At 54.1% G+C, this 19,956-nt stretch overlaps 9 non-coding genes across 9 annotated transcripts; all 9 read right to left on the reverse strand.

Annotated features, from left to right (window-relative positions):
• Positions 1 to 1,073: 1,073 nt before the first annotated feature.
• On the reverse strand, positions 1,074 to 1,145 carry trnad-guc. The gene has a single exon. It is a non-coding gene; the product is annotated as a tRNA-Asp (tRNA).
• Positions 1,146 to 7,800: 6,655 nt separating this feature from the next.
• trnad-guc lies at positions 7,801 to 7,872 on the reverse strand. The gene has a single exon. It is a non-coding gene; the product is annotated as a tRNA-Asp (tRNA).
• Positions 7,873 to 8,711: 839 nt separating this feature from the next.
• On the reverse strand, positions 8,712 to 8,783 carry trnad-guc. Its single transcript has one exon. It is a non-coding gene; the product is annotated as a tRNA-Asp (tRNA).
• Positions 8,784 to 10,406: 1,623 nt separating this feature from the next.
• On the reverse strand, positions 10,407 to 10,478 carry trnad-guc. Its single transcript has one exon. It is a non-coding gene; the product is annotated as a tRNA-Asp (tRNA).
• Positions 10,479 to 12,619: 2,141 nt separating this feature from the next.
• Positions 12,620 to 12,691, reverse strand: trnad-guc. Its single transcript has one exon. It is a non-coding gene; the product is annotated as a tRNA-Asp (tRNA).
• Positions 12,692 to 13,923: 1,232 nt separating this feature from the next.
• Positions 13,924 to 13,995, reverse strand: trnad-guc. Its single transcript has one exon. It is a non-coding gene; the product is annotated as a tRNA-Asp (tRNA).
• A 1,624-nt stretch (positions 13,996 to 15,619) lies between these two features.
• trnad-guc lies at positions 15,620 to 15,691 on the reverse strand. Its single transcript has one exon. It is a non-coding gene; the product is annotated as a tRNA-Asp (tRNA).
• A 2,015-nt stretch (positions 15,692 to 17,706) lies between these two features.
• trnad-guc lies at positions 17,707 to 17,778 on the reverse strand. The gene has a single exon. It is a non-coding gene; the product is annotated as a tRNA-Asp (tRNA).
• A 1,232-nt stretch (positions 17,779 to 19,010) lies between these two features.
• On the reverse strand, positions 19,011 to 19,082 carry trnad-guc. The gene has a single exon. It is a non-coding gene; the product is annotated as a tRNA-Asp (tRNA).
• Between the last annotated feature and the right edge of the window lie 874 nt (positions 19,083 to 19,956).

The raw sequence follows: 19,956 nt of genomic DNA on the forward strand, positions 1-19,956 counted from the left end.
GCCAGTGCAGGGTGCAGAGGAGCGGTGTAGTGCGGCAGAACTTGGGTAGGCTGAAGACCAGCCGAGCTGCTGCACGCTGGATAGCTGCAGAGGTCGGCACATGCAGGCTCAGCAGCCAGGAGCCAGTTGCGGGAGTTTAGGCCCGAGATGATTATGCAACTTGATCCCATAGACACTCAGCAGTTGTTTAAAGACAGCCTAATGCTGTAGTTTGCTACTGTCCACTATACTAACGAGGACGGCGCCAACGCTGACCTTGGCAGTGTGTCGGGCAGACTGCCCGTCATTTGTCACGCAGCGTAGCGCAGGGCGTTGACTTCAAGCCCTCACTCTTCTTCGATATGACCCTTTTTGGCGATGAGGCCGATTGACACTGCTCTCCTTTGGCCAGTGCAGGGTGCAGAGGAGCGGTGTAGTGCGGCAGAACTTGGGTAGGCTGAAGACCAGCCGAGCTGCTGCACGCTGGATTAGCTGCAGAGGTCGGCACATGCAGGCTCAGCAGCCAGGAGCCAGTTGCGGGAGTTTAGGCCCGAGATGATTATGCAACTTGATCCCATAGACACTCAGCAGTTGTTTAAAGACAGCCTAATGCTGTAGTTTGCTACTGGAGCCAGGACCGCAAACAGTCGCGATTTTGTCGAGGGGTAGCTGGGACACCTTTGGAGTGAGGGAGTATCAAGCCGATTGGCAGTAGCAGGCTGGGGTGTAGGCTTTGACCATGCCCGGGGTGTAGGATGCGTGTGAGCCAATTGCAGATTCTCTCCAAGTTGTCCTGTAAACGCGCTATAAAAAGCAAACTGTACTCACTCAGATTTTTTGACAGCCGCACAATGTATAGCTCCGGGGTACACAATACAACACGACTTGCTAATAAAGGCGACAGACAGGAACTGAGAAATTGACTCATACAGTCAAGTGTTGCTATTGCCTTTTTCTGCTTGGCTTATTGTCTTTTGTTAATGGGGAAGCTAAGCATATCCTCGCCTCGGTCGGACAGCGGCGTCACGCTCGATGCTGCTGTTATTCTTTTGGTCTTCTTGGTGAATAATCAGCAGCTGGTAGAAAAGTCCAGTCTCCCCGTCGGGGAATCGAACCCCGGTCTTCCGCGTGACAGGCGGAGATACTGTCCACTATACTAACGAGGACGGCGCCCACGCTGACCTTGGCACGTGTGTCGGGCAGACTCTGCCCGTCATTTCGTCACGCAGCGTAGCGCAGGGCGTTGACTTCAAGCCCTCACTCTTCTTCGATATGACCCTTTTTGGCGATGAGGCCCGATTGACACTGCTCTCCTTTGGCCAGTGCAGGGTGCAGAGGAGCGGTGTAGTGCGGCAGAACTTGGGTAGGCTGAAGACCAGCCGAGCTGCTGCACGCTGGATTAGCTGCAGAGGTCGGCACATGCAGGCTCAGCAGCCAGGAGCCAGTTGCGGGAGTTTAGGCCCGAGATGATTATGCAACTTGATCCCATAGACACTCAGCAGTTGTTTAAAGACAGCCTAATGCTGTAGTTTGCTACTGTCCACTATACTAACGAGGACGGCGCCAACGCTGACCTTGGCACGTGTGTCGGGCAGACTCTGCCCGTCATTTTGTCACGCAGCGTAGCGCAGGGCGTTGACTTCAAGCCCTCACTCTTCTTCGATATGACCCTTTTTGGCGATGAGGCCCGATTGACACTGCTCTCCTTTGGCCAGTGCAGGGTGCAGAGGAGCGGTGTAGTGCGGCAGAACTTGGGTAGGCTGAAGACCAGCCGAGCTGCTGCACGCTGGATTAGCTGCAGAGGTCGGCACATGCAGGCTCAGCAGCCAGGAGCCAGTTGCGGGAGTTTAGGCCCGAGATGATTATGCAACTTGATCCCATAGACACTCAGCAGTTGTTTAAAGACAGCCTAATGCTGTAGTTTGCTACTGTCCACTATACTAACGAGGACGGCGCCAACGCTGACCTTGGCACGTGTGTCGGGCAGACTCTGCCCGTCATTTTGTCACGCAGCGTAGCGCAGGGCGTTGACTTCAAGCCCTCACTCTTCTTCGATATGACCCTTTTTGGCGATGAGGCCCGATTGACACTGCTCTCCTTTGGCCAGTGCAGGGTGCAGAGGAGCGGTGTAGTGCGGCAGAACTTGGGTAGGCTGAAGACCAGCCGAGCTGCTGCACGCTGGATTAGCTGCAGAGGTCGGCACATGCAGGCTCAGCAGCCAGGAGCCAGTTGCGGGAGTTTAGGCCCGAGATGATTATGCAACTTGATCCCATAGACACTCAGCAGTTGTTTAAAGACAGCCTAATGCTGTAGTTTGCTACTGGAGCCAGGACCGCAAACAGTCGCGATTTTGTCGAGGGGTAGCTGGGACACCTTTGGAGTGAGGGAGTATCAAGCCGATTGGCAGTAGCAGGCTGGGGTGTAGGCTTTGACCATGCCCGGGGTGTAGGATGCGTGTGAGCCAATTGCAGATTCTCTCCAAGTTGTCCTGTAAACGCGCTATAAAAAGCAAACTGTACTCACTCAGATTTTTTGACAGCCGCACAATGTATAGCTCCGGGGTACACAATACAACACGACTTGCTAATAAAGGCGACAGACAGGAACTGAGAAATTGATCATACAGTCAAGTGTTGCTATTGCCTTTTTCTGCTTGGCTTATTGTCTTTGTTAATGGGGAAGCTAAGCATATCCTCGCCTCGGTCGGACAGCGGCGTCACGCTCGATGCTGCTGTTATTCTTTTGGTCTTTCTTGGTGAATAATCAGCAGCTGGTAGAAAAGTCCAGTCTCCCCGTCGGGGAATCGAACCCGGTCTTCCGCGTGACAGGCGGAGATACTGTCCACTATACTAACGAGGACGGCGCCCACGCTGACCTTGGCACGTGTGTCGGGCAGACTCTGCCCGTCATTTCGTCACGCAGCGTAGCGCAGGGCGTTGACTTCAAGCCCTCACTCTTCTTCGATATGACCCTTTTTGGCGATGAGGCCCGATTGACACTGCTCTTTGGCCAGTGCAGGGTGCAGAGGAGCGGTGTAGTGCGGCAGAACTTGGGTAGGCTGAAGACCAGCCGAGCTGCTGCACGCTGGATTAGCTGCAGAGGTCGGCACATGCAGGCTCAGCAGCCAGGAGCCAGTTGCGGGAGTTTAGGCCCGAGATGATTATGCAACTTGATCCCATAGACACTCAGCAGTTGTTTAAAGACAGCCTAATGCTGTAGTTTGCTACTGTCACTATACTAACGAGGACGGCGCCAACGCTGACCTTGGCACGTGTGTCGGGCAGACTCTGCCCGTCATTTTGTCACGCAGCGTAGCGCAGGGCGTTGACTTCAAGCCCTCACTCTTCTTCGATATGACCCTTTTTGGCGATGAGGCCCGATTGACACTGCTCTCCTTTGGCCAGTGCAGGGTGCAGAGGAGCGGTGTAGTGCGGCAGAACTTGGGTAGGCTGAAGACCAGCCGAGCTGCTGCACGTGGATTAGCTGCAGAGGTCGGCACATGCAGGCTCAGCAGCCAGGAGCCAGTTGCGGGAGTTTAGGCCCGAGATGATTATGCAACTTGATCCCATAGACACTCAGCAGTTGTTTAAAGACAGCCTAATGCTGTAGTTTGCTACTGTCCACTATACTAACGAGGACGGCGCCAACGCTGACCTTGGCACGTGTGTCGGGCAGACTCTGCCCGTCATTTTGTCACGCAGCGTAGCGCAGGGCGTTGACTTCAAGCCCTCACTCTTCTTCGATATGACCCTTTTTGGCGATGAGGCCCGATTGACACTGCTCTCCTTGGCCAGTGCAGGGTGCAGAGGAGCGGTGTAGTGCGGCAGAACTTGGGTAGGCTGAAGACCAGCCGAGCTGCTGCACGCTGGATTAGCTGCAGAGGTCGGCACATGCAGGCTCAGCAGCCAGGAGCCAGTTGCGGGAGTTTAGGCCCGAGATGATTATGCAACTTGATCCCATAGACACTCAGCAGTTGTTAAAGACAGCCTAATGCTGTAGTTTGCTACTGGAGCCAGGACCGCAAACAGTCGCGATTTGTCGAGGGGTAGCTGGGACACCTTTGGAGTGAGGGAGTATCAAGCCGATTGGCAGTAGCAGGCTGGGGGTAGGCTTTGACCATGCCGGGGTGTAGGATGCGTGTGAGCCAATTGCAGATTCTCTCCAAGTGTCCTGTAAACGCGCTATAAAAAGCAAACTGTACTCACTCAGATTTTTGACAGCCGCACAATGTATAGCTCCGGGGTACACAATACAACACGATTGCTAATAAAGGCGACAGACAGGAACTGAGAAATTGACTCATACAGTCAAGTGTTGCTATTGCCTTTTTCTGCTTGGCTTATTGTCTTTTGTTAATGGGGAAGCTAAGCATATCCTGCCTCGGTCGGACAGCGGCGTCACGCTCGATGCTGCTGTTATTCTTTGGTCTTTCTTGGTGAATAATCAGCAGCTGGTAGAAAAGTCCAGTCTCCCGTCGGGGAATCGAACCCGGTCTTCCGCGTGACAGGCGGAGATACTGTCCACTATACTAACGAGGACGGCGCCCACGCTGACCTTGGCACGTGTGCGGGCAGACTCTGCCCGTCATTTTGTCACGCAGCGTAGCGCAGGGCGTTGACTTCAAGCCCTCACTCTTCTTCGATATGACCCTTTTTGGCGATGAGGCCCGATTGACATGCTCCTTTGGCCAGTGCAGGGTGCAGAGGAGCGGTGTAGTGCGGCAGAACTTGGGTAGGCTGAAGACCAGCCGAGCTGCTGCACGCTGGATTAGCTGCAGAGGTCGGCACATGCAGGCTCAGCAGCCAGGAGCCAGTTGCGGGAGTTTAGGCCCGAGATGATTATGCAACTTGATCCATAGACACTCAGCAGTTGTTTAAAGACAGCCTAATGCTGTAGTTTGCTACTGTCCACTATACTAACGAGGACGGCGCCAACGCTGACCTTGGCACGTGTGTCGGGCAGACTCTGCCCGTCATTTTGTCACGCAGCGTAGCGCAGGGCGTGACTTCAAGCCCTCACTCTCTTCGATATGACCCTTTTTGGCGATGAGGCCGATTGACACTGCTCTTTGGCCAGTGCAGGGTGCAGAGGAGCGGTGTAGTGCGGCAGAACTTGGGTAGGCTGAAGACCAGCCGAGCTGCTGCACGTGGATTAGCTGCAGAGGTCGGCACATGCAGGCTCAGCAGCCAGGAGCCAGTTGCGGGAGTTTAGGCCGAGAGATTATGCAACTTGATCCCATAGACACTCAGCAGTGTTTAAAGACGCCTAATGCTGTAGTTTGCTACTGTCCACTATACTAACGAGGACGGCGCCAACGATGACCTTGGCACGTGTGTCGGGCAGACTCTGCCCGTCATTTGTCACGCAGAGTAGCGCAGGGCGTGACTTCAAGCCCTCATCTTCTTCGATATGACCCCTTTTTGGCGATGAGGCCCGATTGACATGCTCCTTTGGCCAGTGCAGGGTGCAGAGGAGCGGGTAGTGCGGCAGAACTTGGGTAGGCTGAAGACCAGCGAGCTGCTGCACGCTGGATTAGCTGCGAGGTCGGCACATGCAGGCTCAGCAGCCGGAGCCAGTTGCGGGAGTTTAGGCCCGAGATGATTATGCAACTGATCCCATAGACATCAGCAGTTGTTTAAAGACAGCCTAATGCTGTAGTTTGCTACTGGGAGCCAGGACCGCAAAACAGTCGCGATTTTGCGAGGGGTAGCTGGGACACCTTTGGAGTGAGGGAGTATCAAGCGATTGGCCAGTAGCAGGCTGGGGTGTAGGCTTGACCATGCCCGGGGTGTAGGATGCGTGTGAGCCAATTGCAGTTCTCTCCAAGTTGTCCTGTAAACGCGCTATAAAAAAGCAAAACTGTACCACTCAGATTTTTTGAGCCGCGCACAATGTATAGCTCGGGGTACACAATACAACACGACTTGCAATAAAGGCGACAGACAGGAAACTGAGAGAAATGACTCATACAGTCAAGTGTTGCTATTGCCTTTTTCTGCTTGGCTTATTGTCTTTTGTAATGGGGAAGCTAAGCTATACTCGCCTCGGTAGGACAGCGGCGTCACGCTCGATGCTGTTATTCTTTGGTCTTTCTTGGTGAATAATCAGCAGCTGGTAGAAAAGTCAGTCTCCCGTCGGGGGAATCGAACCCCGGTCTTCGCGTGAAGGCGGAGATACTGTCCACTATACTAACGAGGACGGCGCCCCGCTGACTTGGCACGTGTGGGGCAGACTCTGCCCGTCATTTCGTCACGCAGCGTAGCGCAGGGCGTTGACTTCAAAGCCTCCACTCTTCTTGATATGACCTTTTTGGCGATGAGGCCCGATTGACACTGCTCTCCTTTGGCCAGTGCAGGGTGCAGAGGAAGCGGTGTAGTGCGGCAGCAGAACTTGGGTAGGCTGAAGACCAGCCGAGCTGCTGCACGCTGGATTAGCTGCAGAGGTCGGCACATGCAGGCTCAGCAGCCAGGAGCCAGTTGCGGGAGTTTAGGCCCGAGATGATTATGCAACTTGATCCCATAGACACTCAGCAGTTGTTTAAAGACAGCCTAATGCTGTAGTTTGCTACTGTCCACTATACTAACGAGGACGGCGCCAACGCTGACCTTGGCACGTGTGTCGGGCAGACTCTGCCCGTCATTTTGTCACGCAGCGTAGCGCAGGGCGTTGACTTCAAGCCCTCACTCTTCTTCGATATGACCCTTTTTGGCGATGAGGCCCGATTGACACTGCTCTCCTTTGGCCAGTGCAGGGTGCAGAGGAGCGGTGTAGTGCGGCAGAACTTGGGTAGGCTGAAGACCAGCCGAGCTGCTGCACGCTGGATTAGCTGCAGAGGTCGGCACATGCAGGCTCAGCAGCCAGGAGCCAGTTGCGGGAGTTTAGGCCCGAGATGATTATGCAACTTGATCCCATAGACACTCAGCAGTTGTTTAAAGACAGCCTAATGCTGTAGTTTGCTACTGTCCACTATACTAACGAGGACGGCGCCAACGCTGACCTTGGCACGTGTGTCGGGCAGACTCTGCCCGTCATTTTGTCACGCAGCGTAGCGCAGGGCGTTGACTTCAAGCCCTCACTCTTCTTCGATATGACCCTTTTTGGCGATGAGGCCCGATTGACACTGCTCTCCTTTGGCCAGTGCAGGGTGCAGAGGAGCGGTGTAGTGCGGCAGAACTTGGGTAGGCTGAAGACCAGCCGAGCTGCTGCACGCTGGATTAGCTGCAGAGGTCGGCACATGCAGGCTCAGCAGCCAGGAGCCAGTTGCGGGAGTTTAGGCCCGAGATGATTATGCAACTTGATCCCATAGACACTCAGCAGTTGTTTAAAGACAGCCTAATGCTGTAGTTTGCTACTGGAGCCAGGACCGCAAACAGTCGCGATTTTGTCGAGGGGTAGCTGGGACACCTTTGGAGTGAGGGAGTATCAAGCCGATTGGCAGTAGCAGGCTGGGGTGTAGGCTTTGACCATGCCCGGGGTGTAGGATGCGTGTGAGCCAATTGCAGATTCTCTCCAAGTTGTCCTGTAAACGCGCTATAAAAAGCAAACTGTACTCACTCAGATTTTTTGACAGCCGCACAATGTATAGCTCCGGGGTACACAATACAACACGACTTGCTAATAAAGGCGACAGACAGGAACTGAGAAATTGACTCATACAGTCAAGTGTTGCTATTGCCTTTTTCTGCTTGGCTTATTGTCTTTTGTTAATGGGGAAGCTAAGCATATCCTCGCCTCGGTCGGACAGCGGCGTCACGCTCGATGCTGCTGTTATTCTTTTGGTCTTTCTTGGTGAATAATCAGCAGCTGGTAGAAAAGTCCAGTCTCCCCGTCGGGGAATCGAACCCCGGTCTTCCGCGTGACAGGCGGAGATACTGTCCACTATACTAACGAGGACGGCGCCCACGCTGACCTTGGCACGTGTGTCGGCAGACTCTGCCCGTCATTTCGTCACGCAGCGTAGCGCAGGGCGTTGACTTCAAGCCCTCACTCTTCTTCGATATGACCCTTTTTGGCGATGAGGCCCGATTGACACTGCTCTCCTTTGGCCAGTGCAGGGTGCAGAGGAGCGGTGTAGTGCGGCAGAACTTGGGTAGGCTGAAGACCAGCCGAGCTGCTGCACGCTGGATTAGCTGCAGAGGTCGGCACATGCAGGCTCAGCAGCCAGGAGCCAGTTGCGGGAGTTTAGGCCCGAGATGATTATGCAACTTGATCCCATAGACACTCAGCAGTTGTTTAAAGACAGCCTAATGCTGTAGTTTGCTACTGGAGCCAGGACCGCAAACAGTCGCGATTTTGTCGAGGGGTAGCTGGGACACCTTTGGAGTGAGGGAGTATCAAGCCGATTGGCAGTAGCAGGCTGGGGTGTAGGCTTTGACCATGCCCGGGGTGTAGGATGCGTGTGAGCCAATTGCAGATTCTCTCCAAGTTGTCCTGTAAACGCGCTATAAAAAGCAAACTGTACTCACTCAGATTTTTTGACAGCCGCACAATGTATAGCTCCGGGGTACACAATACAACACGACTTGCTAATAAAGGCGACAGACAGGAACTGAGAAATTGACTCATACAGTCAAGTGTTGCTATTGCCTTTTTCTGCTTGGCTTATTGTCTTTTGTTAATGGGGAAGCTAAGCATATCCTCGCCTCGGTCGGACAGCGGCGTCACGCTCGATGCTGCTGTTATTCTTTTGGTCTTTCTTGGTGAATAATCAGCAGCTGGTAGAAAAGTCCAGTCTCCCCGTCGGGGAATCGAACCCCGGTCTTCCGCGTGACAGGCGGAGATACTGTCCACTATACTAACGAGGACGGCGCCCACGCTGACCTTGGCACGTGTGTCGGGCAGACTCTGCCCGTCATTTCGTCACGCAGCGTAGCGCAGGGCGTTGACTTCAAGCCCTCACTCTTCTTCGATATGACCCTTTTTGGCGATGAGGCCCGATTGACACTGCTCTCCTTTGGCCAGTGCAGGGTGCAGAGGAGCGGTGTAGTGCGGCAGAACTTGGGTAGGCTGAAGACCAGCCGAGCTGCTGCACGCTGGATTAGCTGCAGAGGTCGGCACATGCAGGCTCAGCAGCCAGGAGCCAGTTGCGGGAGTTTAGGCCCGAGATGATTATGCAACTTGATCCCATAGACACTCAGCAGTTGTTTAAAGACAGCCTAATGCTGTAGTTTGCTACTGTCCACTATACTAACGAGGACGGCGCCAACGCTGACCTTGGCACGTGTGTCGGGCAGACTCTGCCCGTCATTTTGTCACGCAGCGTAGCGCAGGGCGTTGACTTCAAGCCCTCACTCTTCTTCGATATGACCCTTTTTGGCGATGAGGCCCGATTGACACTGCTCTCCTTTGGCCAGTGCAGGGTGCAGAGGAGCGGTGTAGTGCGGCAGAACTTGGGTAGGCTGAAGACCAGCCGAGCTGCTGCACGCTGGATTAGCTGCAGAGGTCGGCACATGCAGGCTCAGCAGCCAGGAGCCAGTTGCGGGAGTTTAGGCCCGAGATGATTATGCAACTTGATCCCATAGACACTCAGCAGTTGTTTAAAGACAGCCTAATGCTGTAGTTTGCTACTGTCCACTATACTAACGAGGACGGCGCCAACGCTGACCTTGGCACGTGTGTCGGGCAGACTCTGCCCGTCATTTTGTCACGCAGCGTAGCGCAGGGCGTTGACTTCAAGCCCTCACTCTTCTTCGATATGACCCTTTTTGGCGATGAGGCCCGATTGACACTGCTCTCCTTTGGCCAGTGCAGGGTGCAGAGGAGCGGTGTAGTGCGGCAGAACTTGGGTAGGCTGAAGACCAGCCGAGCTGCTGCACGCTGGATTAGCTGCAGAGGTCGGCACATGCAGGCTCAGCAGCCAGGAGCCAGTTGCGGGAGTTTAGGCCCGAGATGATTATGCAACTTGATCCCATAGACACTCAGCAGTTGTTTAAAGACAGCCTAATGCTGTAGTTTGCTACTGGAGCCAGGACCGCAAACAGTCGCGATTTTGTCGAGGGGTAGCTGGGACACCTTTGGAGTGAGGGAGTATCAAGCCGATTGGCAGTAGCAGGCTGGGGTGTAGGCTTTGACCATGCCCGGGTGTAGGATGCGTGTGAGCCAATTGCAGATTCTCTCCAAGTTGTCCTGTAAACGCGCTATAAAAAGCAAACTGTACTCACTCAGATTTTTTGACAGCCGCACAATGTATAGCTCCGGGGTACACAATACAACACGACTTGCTAATAAAGGCGACAGACAGGAACTGAGAAATTGACTCATACAGTCAAGTGTTGCTATTGCCTTTTTCTGCTTGGCTTATTGTCTTTTGTTAATGGGGAAGCTAAGCATATCCTCGCCTCGGTCGGACAGCGGCGTCACGCTCGATGCTGCTGTTATTCTTTTGGTCTTTCTTGGTGAATAATCAGCAGCTGGTAGAAAAGTCCAGTCTCCCCGTCGGGGAATCGAACCCCGGTCTTCCGCGTGACAGGCGGAGATACTGTCCACTATACTAACGAGGACGGCGCCCACGCTGACCTTGGCACGTGTGTCGGGCAGACTCTGCCCGTCATTTCGTCACGCAGCGTAGCGCAGGGCGTTGACTTCAAGCCCTCACTCTTCTTCGATATGACCCTTTTTGGCGATGAGGCCCGATTGACACTGCTCTCCTTTGGCCAGTGCAGGGTGCAGAGGAGCGGTGTAGTGCGGCAGAACTTGGGTAGGCTGAAGACCAGCCGAGCTGCTGCACGCTGGATTAGCTGCAGAGGTCGGCACATGCAGGCTCAGCAGCCAGGAGCCAGTTGCGGGAGTTTAGGCCCGAGATGATTATGCAACTTGATCCCATAGACACTCAGCAGTTGTTTAAAGACAGCCTAATGCTGTAGTTTGCTACTGGAGCCAGGACCGCAAACAGTCGCGATTTTGTCGAGGGGTAGCTGGGACACCTTTGGAGTGAGGGAGTATCAAGCCGATTGGCAGTAGCAGGCTGGGGTGTAGGCTTTGACCATGCCCGGGTGTAGGATGCGTGTGAGCCAATTGCAGATTCTCTCCAAGTTGTCCTGTAAACGCGCTATAAAAAGCAAACTGTACTCACTCAGATTTTTTGACAGCCGCACAATGTATAGCTCCGGGGTACACAATACAACACGACTTGCTAATAAAGGCGACAGACAGGAACTGAGAAATTGACTCATACAGTCAAGTGTTGCTATTGCCTTTTTCTGCTTGGCTTATTGTCTTTTGTTAATGGGGAAGCTAAGCATATCCTCGCCTCGGTCGGACAGCGGCGTCACGCTCGATGCTGCTGTTATTCTTTTGGTCTTTCTTGGTGAATAATCAGCAGCTGGTAGAAAAGTCCAGTCTCCCCGTCGGGAATCGAACCCCGGTCTTCCGCGTGACAGGCGGAGATACTGTCCACTATACTAACGAGGACGGCGCCCACGCTGACCTTGGCACGTGTGTCGGGCAGACTCTGCCCGTCATTTCGTCACGCAGCGTAGCGCAGGGCGTTGACTTCAAGCCCTCACTCTTCTTCGATATGACCCTTTTTGGCGATGAGGCCCGATTGACACTGCTCTCCTTTGGCCAGTGCAGGGTGCAGAGGAGCGGTGTAGTGCGGCAGAACTTGGGTAGGCTGAAGACCAGCCGAGCTGCTGCACGCTGGATTAGCTGCAGAGGTCGGCACATGCAGGCTCAGCAGCCAGGAGCCAGTTGCGGGAGTTTAGGCCCGAGATGATTATGCAACTTGATCCCATAGACACTCAGCAGTTGTTTAAAGACAGCCTAATGCTGTAGTTTGCTACTGTCCACTATACTAACGAGGACGGCGCCAACGCTGACCTTGGCACGTGTGTCGGGCAGACTCTGCCCGTCATTTTGTCACGCAGCGTAGCGCAGGGCGTTGACTTCAAGCCCTCACTCTTCTTCGATATGACCCTTTTTGGCGATGAGGCCCGATTGACACTGCTCTCCTTTGGCCAGTGCAGGGTGCAGAGGAGCGGTGTAGTGCGGCAGAACTTGGGTAGGCTGAAGACCAGCCGAGCTGCTGCACGCTGGATTAGCTGCAGAGGTCGGCACATGCAGGCTCAGCAGCCAGGAGCCAGTTGCGGGAGTTTAGGCCCGAGATGATTATGCAACTTGATCCCATAGACACTCAGCAGTTGTTTAAAGACAGCCTAATGCTGTAGTTTGCTACTGGAGCCAGGACCGCAAACAGTCGCGATTTTGTCGAGGGGTAGCTGGGACACCTTTGGAGTGAGGGAGTATCAAGCCGATTGGCAGTAGCAGGCTGGGGTGTAGGCTTTGACCATGCCCGGGTGTAGGATGCGTGTGAGCCAATTGCAGATTCTCTCCAAGTTGTCCTGTAAACGCGCTATAAAAAGCAAACTGTACTCACTCAGATTTTTTGACAGCCGCACAATGTATAGCTCCGGGGTACACAATACAACACGACTTGCTAATAAAGGCGACAGACAGGAACTGAGAAATTGACTCATACAGTCAAGTGTTGCTATTGCCTTTTTCTGCTTGGCTTATTGTCTTTTGTTAATGGGGAAGCTAAGCATATCCTCGCCTCGGTCGGACAGCGGCGTCACGCTCGATGCTGCTGTTATTCTTTTGGTCTTTCTTGGTGAATAATCAGCAGCTGGTAGAAAAGTCCAGTCTCCCCGTCGGGGAATCGAACCCCGGTCTTCCGCGTGACAGGCGGAGATACTGTCCACTATACTAACGAGGACGGCGCCCACGCTGACCTTGGCACGTGTGTCGGGCAGACTCTGCCCGTCATTTTGTCACGCAGCGTAGCGCAGGGCGTTGACTTCAAGCCCTCACTCTTCTTCGATATGACCCTTTTTGGCGATGAGGCCCGATTGACACTGCTCTCCTTTGGCCAGTGCAGGGTGCAGAGGAGCGGTGTAGTGCGGCAGAACTTGGGTAGGCTGAAGACCAGCCGAGCTGCTGCACGCTGGATTAGCTGCAGAGGTCGGCACATGCAGGCTCAGCAGCCAGGAGCCAGTTGCGGGAGTTTAGGCCCGAGATGATTATGCAACTTGATCCCATAGACACTCAGCAGTTGTTTAAAGACAGCCTAATGCTGTAGTTTGCTACTGTCCACTATACTAACGAGGACGGCGCCAACGCTGACCTTGGCACGTGTGTCGGGCAGACTCTGCCCGTCATTTTGTCACGCAGCGTAGCGCAGGGCGTTGACTTCAAGCCCTCACTCTTCTTCGATATGACCCTTTTTGGCGATGAGGCCCGATTGACACTGCTCTCCTTTGGCCAGTGCAGGGTGCAGAGGAGCGGTGTAGTGCGGCAGAACTTGGGTAGGCTGAAGACCAGCCGAGCTGCTGCACGCTGGATTAGCTGCAGAGGTCGGCACATGCAGGCTCAGCAGCCAGGAGCCAGTTGCGGGAGTTTAGGCCCGAGATGATTATGCAACTTGATCCCATAGACACTCAGCAGTTGTTTAAAGACAGCCTAATGCTGTAGTTTGCTACTGGAGCCAGGACCGCAAACAGTCGCGATTTTGTCGAGGGGTAGCTGGGACACCTTTGGAGTGAGGGAGTATCAAGCCGATTGGCAGTAGCAGGCTGGGGTGTAGGCTTTGACCATGCCCGGGGTGTAGGATGCGTGTGAGCCAATTGCAGATTCTCTCCAAGTTGTCCTGTAAACGCGCTATAAAAAGCAAACTGTACTCACTCAGATTTTTTGACAGCCGCACAATGTATAGCTCCGGGGTACACAATACAACACGACTTGCTAATAAAGGCGACAGACAGGAACTGAGAAATTGACTCATACAGTCAAGTGTTGCTATTGCCTTTTTCTGCTTGGCTTATTGTCTTTTGTTAATGGGGAAGCTAAGCATATCCTCGCCTCGGTCGGACAGCGGCGTCACGCTCGATGCTGCTGTTATTCTTTTGGTCTTTCTTGGTGAATAATCAGCAGCTGGTAGAAAAGTCCAGTCTCCCCGTCGGGGAATCGAACCCCGGTCTTCCGCGTGACAGGCGGAGATACTGTCCACTATACTAACGAGGACGGCGCCCACGCTGACCTTGGCACGTGTGTCGGGCAGACTCTGCCCGTCATTTTGTCACGCAGCGTAGCGCAGGGCGTTGACTTCAAGCCCTCACTCTTCTTCGATATGACCCTTTTTGGCGATGAGGCCCGATTGACACTGCTCTCCTTTGGCCAGTGCAGGGTGCAGAGGAGCGGTGTAGTGCGGCAGAACTTGGGTAGGCTGAAGACCAGCCGAGCTGCTGCACGCTGGATTAGCTGCAGAGGTCGGCACATGCAGGCTCAGCAGCCAGGAGCCAGTTGCGGGAGTTTAGGCCCGAGATGATTATGCAACTTGATCCCATAGACACTCAGCAGTTGTTTAAAGACAGCCTAATGCTGTAGTTTGCTACTGTCCACTATACTAACGAGGACGGCGCCAACGCTGACCTTGGCACGTGTGTCGGGCAGACTCTGCCCGTCATTTTGTCACGCAGCGTAGCGCAGGGCGTTGACTTCAAGCCCTCACTCTTCTTCGATATGACCCTTTTTGGCGATGAGGCCCGATTGACACTGCTCTCCTTTGGCCAGTGCAGGGTGCAGAGGAGCGGTGTAGTGCGGCAGAACTTGGGTAGGCTGAAGACCAGCCGAGCTGCTGCACGCTGGATTAGCTGCAGAGGTCGGCACATGCAGGCTCAGCAGCCAGGAGCCAGTTGCGGGAGTTTAGGCCCGAGATGATTATGCAACTTGATCCCATAGACACTCAGCAGTTGTTTAAAGACAGCCTAATGCTGTAGTTTGCTACTGTCCACTATACTAACGAGGACGGCGCCAACGCTGACCTTGGCACGTGTGTCGGGCAGACTCTGCCCGTCATTTTGTCACGCAGCGTAGCGCAGGGCGTTGACTTCAAGCCCTCACTCTTCTTCGATATGACCCTTTTTGGCGATGAGGCCCGATTGACACTGCTCTCCTTTGGCCAGTGCAGGGTGCAGAGGAGCGGTGTAGTGCGGCAGAACTTGGGTAGGCTGAAGACCAGCCGAGCTGCTGCACGCTGGATTAGCTGCAGAGGTCGGCACATGCAGGCTCAGCAGCCAGGAGCCAGTTGCGGGAGTTTAGGCCCGAGATGATTATGCAACTTGATCCCATAGACACTCAGCAGTTGTTTAAAGACAGCCTAATGCTGTAGTTTGCTACTGGAGCCAGGACCGCAAACAGTCGCGATTTTGTCGAGGGGTAGCTGGGACACCTTTGGAGTGAGGGAGTATCAAGCCGATTGGCAGTAGCAGGCTGGGGTGTAGGCTTTGACCATGCCCGGGGTGTAGGATGCGTGTGAGCCAATTGCAGATTCTCTCCAAGTTGTCCTGTAAACGCGCTATAAAAAGCAAACTGTACTCACTCAGATTTTTTGACAGCCGCACAATGTATAGCTCCGGGGTACACAATACAACACGACTTGCTAATAAAGGCGACAGACAGGAACTGAGAAATTGACTCATACAGTCAAGTGTTGCTATTGCCTTTTTCTGCTTGGCTTATTGTCTTTTGTTAATGGGGAAGCTAAGCATATCCTCGCCTCGGTCGGACAGCGGCGTCACGCTCGATGCTGCTGTTATTCTTTTGGTCTTTCTTGGTGAATAATCAGCAGCTGGTAGAAAAGTCCAGTCTCCCCGTCGGGGAATCGAACCCCGGTCTTCCGCGTGACAGGCGGAGATACTGTCCACTATACTAACGAGGACGGCGCCCACGCTGACCTTGGCACGTGTGTCGGGCAGACTCTGCCCGTCATTTGTCACGCAGCGTAGCGCAGGGCGTTGACTTCAAGCCCTCACTCTTCTTCGATATGACCCTTTTTGGCGATGAGGCCCGATTGACACTGCTCTCCTTTGGCCAGTGCAGGGTGCAGAGGAGCGGTGTAGTGCGGCAGAACTTGGGTAGGCTGAAGACCAGCCGAGCTGCTGCACGCTGGATTAGCTGCAGAGGTCGGCACATGCAGGCTCAGCAGCCAGGAGCCAGTTGCGGGAGTTTAGGCCCGAGATGATTATGCAACTTGATCCCATAGACACTCAGCAGTTGTTTAAAGACAGCCTAATGCTGTAGTTTGCTACTGTCCACTATACTAACGAGGACGGCGCCAACGCTGACCTTGGCACGTGTGTCGGGCAGACTCTGCCCGTCATTTTGTCACGCAGCGTAGCGCAGGGCGTTGACTTCAAGCCCTCACTCTTCTTCGATATGACCCTTTTTGGCGATGAGGCCCGATTGACACTGCTCTCCTTTGGCCAGTGCAGGGTGCAGAGGAGCGGTGTAGTGCGGCAGAACTTGGGTAGGCTGAAGACCAGCCGAGCTGCTGCACGCTGGATTAGCTGCAGAGGTCGGCACATGCAGGCTCAGCAGCCAGGAGCCAGTTGCGGGAGTTTAGGCCCGAGATGATTATGCAACTTGATCCCATAGACACTCAGCAGTTGTTTAAAGACAGCCTAATGCTGTAGTTTGCTACTGTCCACTATACTAACGAGGACGGCGCCAACGCTGACCTTGGCACGTGTGTCGGGCAGACTCTGCCCGTCATTTTGTCACGCAGCGTAGCGCAGGGCGTTGACTTCAAGCCCTCACTCTTCTTCGATATGACCCTTTTTGGCGATGAGGCCCGATTGACACTGCTCTCCTTTGGCCAGTGCAGGGTGCAGAGGAGCGGTGTAGTGCGGCAGAACTTGGGTAGGCTGAAGACCAGCCGAGCTGCTGCACGCTGGATTAGCTGCAGAGGTCGGCACATGCAGGCTCAGCAGCCAGGAGCCAGTTGCGGGAGTTTAGGCCCGAGATGATTATGCAACTTGATCCCATAGACACTCAGCAGTTGTTTAAAGACAGCCTAATGCTGTAGTTTGCTACTGTCCACTATACTAACGAGGACGGCGCCAACGCTGACCTTGGCACGTGTGTCGGGCAGACTCTGCCCGTCATTTTGTCACGCAGCGTAGCGCAGGGCGTTGACTTCAAGCCCTCACTCTTCTTCGATATGACCCTTTTTGGCGATGAGGCCCGATTGACACTGCTCTCCTTTGGCCAGTGCAGGGTGCAGAGGAGCGGTGTAGTGCGGCAGAACTTGGGTAGGCTGAAGACCAGCCGAGCTGCTGCACGCTGGATTAGCTGCAGAGGTCGGCACATGCAGGCTCAGCAGCCAGGAGCCAGTTGCGGGAGTTTAGGCCCGAGATGATTATGCAACTTGATCCCATAGACACTCAGCAGTTGTTTAAAGACAGCCTAATGCTGTAGTTTGCTACTGGAGCCAGGACCGCAAACAGTCGCGATTTTGTCGAGGGGTAGCTGGGACACCTTTGGAGTGAGGGAGTATCAAGCCGATTGGCAGTAGCAGGCTGGGGTGTAGGCTTTGACCATGCCCGGGGTGTAGGATGCGTGTGAGCCAATTGCAGATTCTCTCCAAGTTGTCCTGTAAACGCGCTATAAAAAGCAAACTGTACTCACTCAGATTTTTTGACAGCCGCACAATGTATAGCTCCGGGGTACACAATACAACACGACTTGCTAATAAAGGCGACAGACAGGAACTGAGAAATTGACTCATACAGTCAAGTGTTGCTATTGCCTTTTTCTGCTTGGCTTATTGTCTTTTGTTAATGGGGAAGCTAAGCATATCCTCGCCTCGGTCGGACAGCGGCGTCACGCTCGATGCTGCTGTTATTCTTTTGGTCTTTCTTGGTGAATAATCAGCAGCTGGTAGAAAAGTCCAGTCTCCCCGTCGGGGAATCGAACCCCGGTCTTCCGCGTGACAGGCGGAGATACTGTCCACTATACTAACGAGGACGGCGCCCACGCTGACCTTGGCACGTGTGTCGGGCAGACTCTGCCCGTCATTTTGTCACGCAGCGTAGCGCAGGGCGTTGACTTCAAGCCCTCACTCTTCTTCGATATGACCCTTTTTGGCGATGAGGCCCGATTGACACTGCTCTCCTTTGGCCAGTGCAGGGTGCAGAGGAGCGGTGTAGTGCGGCAGAACTTGGGTAGGCTGAAGACCAGCCGAGCTGCTGCACGCTGGATTAGCTGCAGAGGTCGGCACATGCAGGCTCAGCAGCCAGGAGCCAGTTGCGGGAGTTTAGGCCCGAGATGATTATGCAACTTGATCCCATAGACACTCAGCAGTTGTTTAAAGACAGCCTAATGCTGTAGTTTGCTACTGTCCACTATACTAACGAGGACGGCGCCAACGCTGACCTTGGCACGTGTGTCGGGCAGACTCTGCCCGTCATTTTGTCACGCAGCGTAGCGCAGGGCGTTGACTTCAAGCCCTCACTCTTCTTCGATATGACCCTTTTTGGCGATGAGGCCCGATTGACACTGCTCTCCTTTGGCCAGTGCAGGGTGCAGAGGAGCGGTGTAGTGCGGCAGAACTTGGGTAGGCTGAAGACCAGCCGAGCTGCTGCACGCTGGATTAGCTGCAGAGGTCGGCACATGCAGGCTCAGCAGCCAGGAGCCAGTTGCGGGAGTTTAGGCCCGAGATGATTATGCAACTTGATCCCATAGACACTCAGCAGTTGTTTAAAGACAGCCTAATGCTGTAGTTTGCTACTGGAGCCAGGACCGCAAACAGTCGCGATTTTGTCGAGGGGTAGCTGGGACACCTTTGGAGTGAGGGAGTATCAAGCCGATTGGCAGTAGCAGGCTGGGGTGTAGGCTTTGACCATGCCCGGGGTGTAGGATGCGTGTGAGCCAATTGCAGATTCTCTCCAAGTTGTCCTGTAAACGCGCTATAAAAAGCAAACTGTACTCACTCAGATTTTTTGACAGCCGCACAATGTATAGCTCCGGGGTACACAATACAACACGACTTGCTAATAAAGGCGACAGACAGGAACTGAGAAATTGACTCATACAGTCAAGTGTTGCTATTGCCTTTTTCTGCTTGGCTTATTGTCTTTTGTTAATGGGGAAGCTAAGCATATCCTCGCCTCGGTCGGACAGCGGCGTCACGCTCGATGCTGCTGTTATTCTTTTGGTCTTTCTTGGTGAATAATCAGCAGCTGGTAGAAAAGTCCAGTCTCCCCGTCGGGGAATCGAACCCCGGTCTTCCGCGTGACAGGCGGAGATACTGTCCACTATACTAACGAGGACGGCGCCCACGCTGACCTTGGCACGTGTGTCGGGCAGACTCTGCCCGTCATTTTGTCACGCAGCGTAGCGCAGGGCGTTGACTTCAAGCCCTCACTCTTCTTCGATATGACCCTTTTTGGCGATGAGGCCCGATTGACACTGCTCTCCTTTGGCCAGTGCAGGGTGCAGAGGAGCGGTGTAGTGCGGCAGAACTTGGGTAGGCTGAAGACCAGCCGAGCTGCTGCACGCTGGATTAGCTGCAGAGGTCGGCACATGCAGGCTCAGCAGCCAGGAGCCAGTTGCGGGAGTTTAGGCCCGAGATGATTATGCAACTTGATCCCATAGACACTCAGCAGTTGTTTAAAGACAGCCTAATGCTGTAGTTTGCTACTGTCCACTATACTAACGAGGACGGCGCCAACGCTGACCTTGGCACGTGTGTCGGGCAGACTCTGCCCGTCATTTTGTCACGCAGCGTAGCGCAGGGCGTTGACTTCAAGCCCTCACTCTTCTTCGATATGACCCTTTTTGGCGATGAGGCCCGATTGACACTGCTCTCCTTTGGCCAGTGCAGGGTGCAGAGGAGCGGTGTAGTGCGGCAGAACTTGGGTAGGCTGAAGACCAGCCGAGCTGCTGCACGCTGGATTAGCTGCAGAGGTCGGCACATGCAGGCTCAGCAGCCAGGAGCCAGTTGCGGGAGTTTAGGCCCGAGATGATTATGCAACTTGATCCCATAGACACTCAGCAGTTGTTTAAAGACAGCCTAATGCTGTAGTTTGCTACTGGAGCCAGGACCGCAAACAGTCGCGATTTTGTCGAGGGGTAGCTGGGACACCTTTGGAGTGAGGGAGTATCAAGCCGATTGGCAGTAGCAGGCTGGGGTGTAGGCTTTGA

Source organism: Micropterus salmoides, unplaced genomic scaffold (assembly GCF_014851395.1).
Source record: "Micropterus salmoides isolate LMB-PRFRI ecotype aquatic unplaced genomic scaffold, ASM1485139v1 Ms_hic_scaffold_64, whole genome shotgun sequence".
NCBI lineage: Eukaryota > Metazoa > Chordata > Actinopteri > Centrarchiformes > Centrarchidae > Micropterus > Micropterus salmoides.